Source organism: Triticum aestivum, chromosome 1B (assembly GCF_018294505.1).
Source record: "Triticum aestivum cultivar Chinese Spring chromosome 1B, IWGSC CS RefSeq v2.1, whole genome shotgun sequence".
NCBI lineage: Eukaryota > Viridiplantae > Streptophyta > Magnoliopsida > Poales > Poaceae > Triticum > Triticum aestivum.
The window spans coordinates 644008535-644015783 of NC_057795.1; positions in this window are offsets into that span (position 1 = coordinate 644008535).

Here is a 7249-nt window from a genome sequence, read left to right on the forward strand (position 1 = left end):
CCCTCTAAAACCCTGTAGAAGGTCTACAACCAAAGAAGTCAACAATGATTAGTACAATCACTAGGTAGGTAGTGTTCATTTTTAATTCTCTAAAGGAGAAATTACCCAAAACCGACGGAACGCAATGTCGGCCACTGTCTCGCACGCGACACCGGCGACCATCTCCCCTGGAGGGGTCAGGGCAACACAGTACAGCTCCGGGCTCAGTGCTAGCTGTGGAACCTGACCCTCACAGGGCACCGTGACCCACCCTGGGAAGTGCTGCCAGCAAAGCGTGCCAAGGACCTGGTTGGGCCTGCGGACACCACGGTCACGGGGTATTCCCAGCCCCTGCAGTATGACAAGGCCAACGCATTAGATATTAATGTGAAGGAACATGAAGGCAAAAGGTTAAAAATAGTAAATGCACTTAATTCAATCCTTTAGGCGCAACCAACCACCTCTGGTCGGGGGTCGTCGGCACGGGCGAGAGCTTTGTACCGCCATGCTTGTAGACCTTCTTGCCGTTCTCAACCATCTCGTCCTCGCTGTAGCTATCATCTGAAAAGGCGTCCTCACTACCATCATCCGGGCCACTAGCCTCCGGAGTCTCGTGGGAAGAAGACGGTGGGACCGGAGTCTCGTGGGAAGAAGAAAGCGGGACCGGAGTCTTGATACGTCTCCGTCGTATCTATAATTTTTGATTGTTCCATGCCAATATTATTCAACTTTTATATACTTTTGGCAACTTTTTATACTGTTTTTTGGGACTAACATATTGAACCAGTGCCAGTGCCAGTTCCTGTCCATTGCATGTTTTTTTGTTTCGCAGAAACCCAATATCAAACGGAGTCCAAACGGGATAAAAATGGACGGAGATTTTTTTGGAATATTTATGATTTTTGGGAAGTAAAATCAACGCGAAACAGTGTCCAGGGTGGCCACGAGACAGGGGGGCGCCCCCCCCCCCCCGGGCACGGCCTGGGCTCTCTTGGTCCACCCATAAGGCGGTTGACGCTCTTCTTTTGGCGCAAGAAAGCTAATTTTATGAGAAAGATCTGGGCGAAAGATTCACCCCAATCGGAGTTACGGATCTCCACATATAAAGGAAACAGTGAAGGGGTAGAATCAGGGAACGCAGAAACAGAGAAATAGATCCAATCTCGGAGGGGCTCTCGCCCCTCCCAAGCCATGGGAGCCAAGGACCAGAGGGGAAACCCTTCTCCCATCTAGGGAGAAGGTCAAGGAAGAAGAAGAAGAAGGGGGGCTCTCTCCCCCTTTCTTTCGGTGGCGTTGGAACGCCGCCGGGGGCCATCATCATCACCGCGATCTTCACCAACATCGCCGTCATCTTCACCAACATCTCCATCACCTTCCCCCATCTATATCCAGTGGTCCACTCTCCTGCAACCCGCTGTACCCTCTACTTGAACATGGTGCTTTATGCTTTATATTATTTTCCAATGATGTGTTGTCATCCTATGATGTCTGAGTAGATTTTCGTTGTCCTATCGGTGATAGATGAATTGCTATGATTGGTTTGAGTTGCATGTTTTATTATTGGTGCTGTCCTATTGTGCCCTCCGTGTCGCGCAAGCGTAAGGGATTCCCGCTGTAGGGTTTGCAATATGTTTATGATTTGCTTATGATGGGTGGCATGAGTAACAGAAGAACAAATCCGAGTAAGTAGGTTGTTTGCGTTTGGGATAAAAGGGGACTTGATACTTTAATGCTATGGTTGGGTTTTACCTTGATGAATCTTTAGTAGTTGCGGATGCTTGCTAGAGTTCCAATCATAAGTGCATATGATCCAATTAGAGAAAGTATGTTAGCTTATGCCTCTCCCTCAAATAGAATTGCAATAGTGATTACCGGTCTAGTAACATAGTCAATTGCTTAGGGGCAATTTCACAACTCCTACCACCACTTTTCCACACTCGCTATATTTACTTTATTGCATCTTTATCTAAAAATCCCCTACTTTTTATTTACGTGTTCTTTATTATCTTGCAAACCTATCCTGTCACACCTACAAAGTACTTCTAGTTTCATACTTGTTCTAGGTAAAGCGAACGTCAAGCGTGCGTAGAGTCGTATCAGTGGCCGATAGGACTTGAGAGAGTATTTGTTCTACCTTTATCTCCTCGTTGGGTTCGACACTCTTACTTATCGAAAGAGGCTACAACTATCCGGTATACTTGCGGGTTATCAAGACCTTTTTCTGGCGCCGTTGCCGGGGAGCAATAGCGTGGGGTGAATATTCTCGTGTGTGCTTGTTTGCTTTATCACTAAGTAATTTTTATTTGCTGTTCTAGGTTGTTCTCTATCTTTAGTTATGTATATGGAACACAAAAAACCAAAAAAAATAGCTGTACTTGCTACTCATGAAGATGGGGTAACTCCTAAAACCCTCGATTCTCATTATGCGAAAGATATAATGTACTACTTTGATAATCCTGAGAAAGCCCCATTCAACTTTATAATGGGAGACACGTTGGATCAACGTGAATACTATAGGGATTATAGCTCGACACAAAAAGGGAAACTATTATGTGATCAATTTATTATGTTGCGTTGGTATGCCTGGAATCTATGCTTGAGATATGATATTACTTGTTGCTCTAGGATGGAGGCTCCACACCTTCCCTTTTCATGCAAATTTAATGATAATGAAACCTTAGCTTCTTATGCTAATGGTAGATATGATTACTATGATGTGGAACAAATAGAAGAATTTGTTGCTTTTAAGGCTGCTTATGAAATTGAAGCTTTGTTTGAAAAGTATGAAGCTTTTGATGATGATGGTTATAGGCCAGAAAATCTTGCTATACTTGGATATTGCTATGAAAATTATGAATACAATTACTATATTAATGCTTTTATGAAGAAAGTCAATGCTGTCCAAGAAGAGACTAATATTTTGTAGGAAGCTATGGAAGAAGCAATTGATGAAACAGTGAGCTCATTGGATGAAAAAGATGATGAGGAGAGCGAAGAACAAAAGGAGAAAGAGTGAATTAGCTACCCGTTCCCACCTTCTAATGAGAGTAACCCATACATTATTTAATTCCCCTTCATGCTTACCGAAGGATGATTGTTATGATGATTGCTATGATCCCTTGAATTAGTTTGAAACATCCCTTTTTGATGATGCTTGCTATGCTTGTGGCCAAGATGCCAATATGAATTATGCTTATGGAGATGAACTTGCTATAGTTCCTTATGTTAAACATGAAATTGTTGCTATTGCACCCACGCATGATAGTCCTATTATCTTTTTGAATTATCCAAACTACACTATATCAGAGAAGTTTGTGTTTATTAAGGATTATATTGATGGGTTGCCTTTTATCATTGCACATGATAATTTTGATGAATGTATTATGCATGTGCTTGCTGCTCCTACTTGCAATTATTATGAGAGAGGAACTATATCTCCACCTCTCTATGTTACTAATATGATAAAGTTGCAAGAAACTGTTTATACTATGCATTGGCCTTTATTATGTGAGCATGAATTGTTCTTTTATGACATGCCGATGCATAGGAAGAGAGTTAGACTTCGTTTTTGCATGATATATGTTACTTTGTGCTCACTACTAAACTACAAATCATTGTTAATTAAAATTGGCTTTGATATACCTTGGGATCCGGGTGGATTCATTACTTGAGCACTAAATGCCTAGCTTAATGGCTTTAAAAAAAGCGCTGCCAGGGAGACAACCCGGAAGTTTTAGAGAGTCATTTATTTCTGTTGAGTGCGTTCATATAGTTTAAAAACAAAAAATAAATAAAGAGGGGAACCTAAAAACTTTTCAAAAAAGGAAAGTGAAAGTGAGAAAGACAAGCATTGTTGAAGTGGGAGAGCTCCTTGAACTTTGTTCATGCTCACGGAAACTTTGTGAATCTTGATTACAGAAACTTTTCAACAAAAATAATTATCCCCTTGTACAATTCCATTGCATTATAAAAATAATGTGCCAAGGTTTGCCTTTAGGATGTTTACAATGCTTGTTGGTTTGTACGGTGCAGGACATAAACTTTGGCTGTAGTTCGTGATTTTACGTTTTTAACTGAAACGCCAATTGGTTCTGATTCCTTTTGCACTGTCTTGATATACAACTTTTTTATTTTTCCTAATTTTGGTAGAATGTTTGGGGTACCAGAAGTATGGTGGATGTTCATATTGCTACAGACTCCTCTGTTTTTGACAGATTCTGTTTTTGATGCATAGTTTGCTTGTTTTGATGAATCTATCAATTTATATTAGTGGATTAAGCCATGGAAAAGTTATATTACAGTAGACACAATGCAAAAACAAAATATGAATTGGTTTGCAACAGTACTTAGAGTGGTGATTTGCTTTATTATACTAACGGATCTTACCGAGTTTTCTGTTGAAGTTTTGTGTGGATGTAGTGTCTAATCAAGGATGTCTCGATATGAGAAAAAGGAAGAGAGGAAAGAGCTCAAGCTTGGGGATGCCCGAGGCACCCCAAGTAAATATTCAAGGAGACTCAAGCGTCTAAGCTTGGGGATGCCCCGGAAGGCATCCCCTCTTTCTTCAACAAGTATCGGTATGTTTTCGAATTCGTTTCGTTCATGCATTATGTGCAAGTCTTGGAGCGCTTTTGCATTTAGTTTTCACTTTTATTTTATACACCATGATGGTATGAGATAGTCCTTGGTTGATTTATAGAATGCTCATTGCACTTTACTTAAATCTTTTGAGTATGGCTTTATAGGATGCTTCATGTGCTTCACTTATATCATTTGAAGTTTGGATTGCCTGTTTCTCTTCACATAGAAAACCGCCATTTGTAGAATGCTCTTTTGCTTCACTTATATTTGTTAGAGCATGGGAATATCTTTTGTAGAAAGAATTAAACTCTCTTGCTTCACTTATATCTATTTATAGAGATGACAGGAATTGGTCATTCACATGGTTAGTCATAAAATCCTACATAAACTTGTAGATCGCTGAATATGATATGTTTGATTCCTTGCAATAGTTTTGCGATATAAAGGTGGTGATATTACAGTCATGCTCGTGGGTGGTTGTGGATTAGTAGAAATACTTGTGTTGAGGTTTGTGATTCCCGTAGCATGCATGTATGGTGAACCGCTTTGTGATGAAGTTGGAGCACAATTTTATTTATTGATTGTCTTCCTTATGAGTGGCGGTCGGGGACAAGCGATGGTCTTTTCCTACCAATCTATCCCCCTAGGAGCATGCGCGTAGTACTTTGTTTTCAATGGCTTGCAGATTTTTGCAATAAGTATATGAGTTCTTTATGACTAATGCTGAGTCCATGGATTATACGCACTCTCACCCTTCCGTCATTGCTAGCCTCTTCGGTACCGTGCATTGCCCTTTTTCACCTCGAGAGTTGGTGCAAACTTCACCGGTGCATCCAAACCCCGTGATATGATACGCTCTGTCACACATAAGCCTCCTTATATCTTCCTCAAAACAGCCACCATACCTACCTATCATGGCATTTCCATAGCTATTCCGAGATATATTGCCATGCAACTTTCAACATCATCATATACATGACTTGAACTTTTCATTGTCATATTGCTTTGCATGATCGTAAGATAGCTAGCATGATGTTTTCATGGCTTGTCCGTTTTTTTGATGTCATTGCTACGCTAGATCATTGCACATCCCGGTACACTGCCGGAAGCATTCATATAGAGTCATATCTTTGTTCTAGATATTGAGTTGTAAGTAAATAAAAGTGTGATGATCATCACTATTAGAGCATTGCCCCGGTGAGGAAAGGATGATGGAGACTATGATTCCCCCACAAGTCGGGATGAGACTCCGGACTTTATGAAAAATAAAAGAGGCCAAAGAAGCCCAAATAAAAAAAAGAGGCCAAACATGCCCACCAAAAAAAGAAAAAATATAATAAAAAAAGAAAAAAGAAAAAAATGAGAGAAAAAGAGAGAAGGGGCAATGTAACTATCCTTTTACCACACTTGTGCTTCAAAGTAGCACCATGTTCTTCATAAGAGAGAGCCTCCTATGCTTTCACTTTCATATACTAGTATATTCCGATGATGGGCTTCCTCAAATGCCCGAGGTCTTCATGAACAAGCAAGTTGGATGCACACCCACTTAGTTTTCAATTTGAGCTTTCATACACTTATAGCTCTAGTGCATCCGCTGCATGGCAATCCCTACTCCTCGCATTGACATCAATTGATGGGCATCTCCATAGCCCGTTGATTAGCCGCGTTGATGTGAGACCTTCTCCCTTTTTGTCTTCTCCACATAACCCCCACCATCATTTTCTATTCCACCTATAGTGCTATATCCATGGCTCACGCTCATGTATTGCGTGAAAGTTGAAAAAGTTTGATATTACTAAAGAATGAAAAAATTGCTTGGCTTGTCATCAGGGTTGTGCATTATTAAATACTTTGTGTGATGAAGATAGAGCAACAACCAGACTATATGATTTTGTAGGGATAACTTTCTTTGGCCATGTTGTTTTGAAAAGACATGATTGCTTTATTGGTACGCTCGAAGTATTATTGTTTTTATGTCAAATGATAGACTATTGCTTTGAATCACTCGTGTCTTAATATTCATGCCATGATTAGACATATGATCAAGATTATGCTAGGTAGCATTCCACATCAAAAATTATCTTTTTATCATTTACCAACTCGAAGACGAGCAGGAATTAAGCTTGGGGATGCTGATACGTCTCCGTCGTATCTATAATTTTTGATTGTTCCATGCCAATATTATTCAACTTTTATATACTTTTGGCAACTTTTTATACTGTTTTTTGGGACTAACATATTGATCCAGTGCCCAGTGCCAGTTCCTGTCTGTTGCATGTTTTTTTGTTTCGCAGAAACCCTATATCAAACGGAGTCCAAACGGGATAAAAATGGACGGAGATTTTTTTTTGGAATATTTATGATTTTTGGGAAGTAAAATCAATGCGAAACAGTGTCCGGGGTGGCCACGAGACAGGGGGGCGCGCCCTCCCCCAGGGTGCGTCCTGGGCTCTCGTGGGCCACTCGTAAGGCGGTTGACGCTCTTATTTTGGCGCAAGAAAGCTAATTTTATGAGAAAGATCTGGGCGAAAGATTCACCCCAATCGGAGTTACGGATCTCCACATATAAAGGAAACAGTGAAGGGGTAGAATCAGGGAACGCAGAAACAGAGAAATAGATCCAATCTCGGAGGGGCTCTCGCCCCTCCCAAGCCATGGGAGCCAAGGACCAGAGGGGAAACCCTTCTCC